This window comes from Coregonus lavaretus, assembly GCF_964263955.1.
Source record: "Coregonus lavaretus genome assembly, chromosome: 19".
NCBI classification, from domain to species: domain Eukaryota; kingdom Metazoa; phylum Chordata; class Actinopteri; order Salmoniformes; family Salmonidae; genus Coregonus; species Coregonus lavaretus.
In genome coordinates, this window is record NC_140006.1 from 10,187,398 (window position 1) to 10,188,249 (window position 852).

An 852-nucleotide genomic window follows, 5' to 3' on the forward strand; every position below is an offset into this window, starting at 1 on the left:
TCACCTAGGCCAGCACACAGAAGCAGCAGCAGAGACAGGACAGCCTGTAGATCAGCTACATGCACAGCCACCGCCATTCTGGACCTGAGAGAGAGAGAGAGAGAGAGAGAGAGAGAGAGAGAGAGAGAGAGAGAGAGAGAGAGAGAGAGAGAGAGAGAGAGAGAGCGAGAGTGAGACAGACAGACAGACAGACAGACAGACAGACAGACAGAGAGAGAGAGAGAGAGAGAGAGAGAGAGAGAGAGAGAGAGAGAGAGAGAGAGAGAGAGAGAGAGAGAGAGAGAGAGAGAGAGAGAGAGAGAGAGAGGGGGATAGACAGAGAGAGAGACCATTAAGATTCACGCTGCATGGTTAAAGTAGTATCTGTCTGTCAATCTCTCACACTCTCTCTTCCACTTCTCCCCAGGTAGAAACATTCTGTAGGTCAATGAATGTGCATGTGTGAGTGTGCGTGTCTATGCGCACATACGCTGTGTGTATGAATGGGTGTGGGTGCACGCGTGTGTACGTGTCTAATGAGCACGTACACTGTGTGTGTTCTGTGTGTCCTGTCCTGTATTTCTACCTCATGTTGCATCCTCTCACCAAAGAGTGAGCTGCATAGAAATTAAAAGCTTATATTTTCTCTATTCTTGTATTCTATTTTGCAGGAGGATGGAGTCTTTGTAGTGCGCCCTGTTGAGCTGCTAGATCACTTTCAATGTGAGCAGACATGGCGACCTTTGATCTATCCTCCATGTTCAATCTTGAGCCACATAAGGAATGAGCCTCTTGCAGAAAGAGAGTCGGGCAGAGAGCCTGGCTGGGAGCCCAAACCCTCTCAGCTCAGTCAATACAGAAAGACAGAAGCAT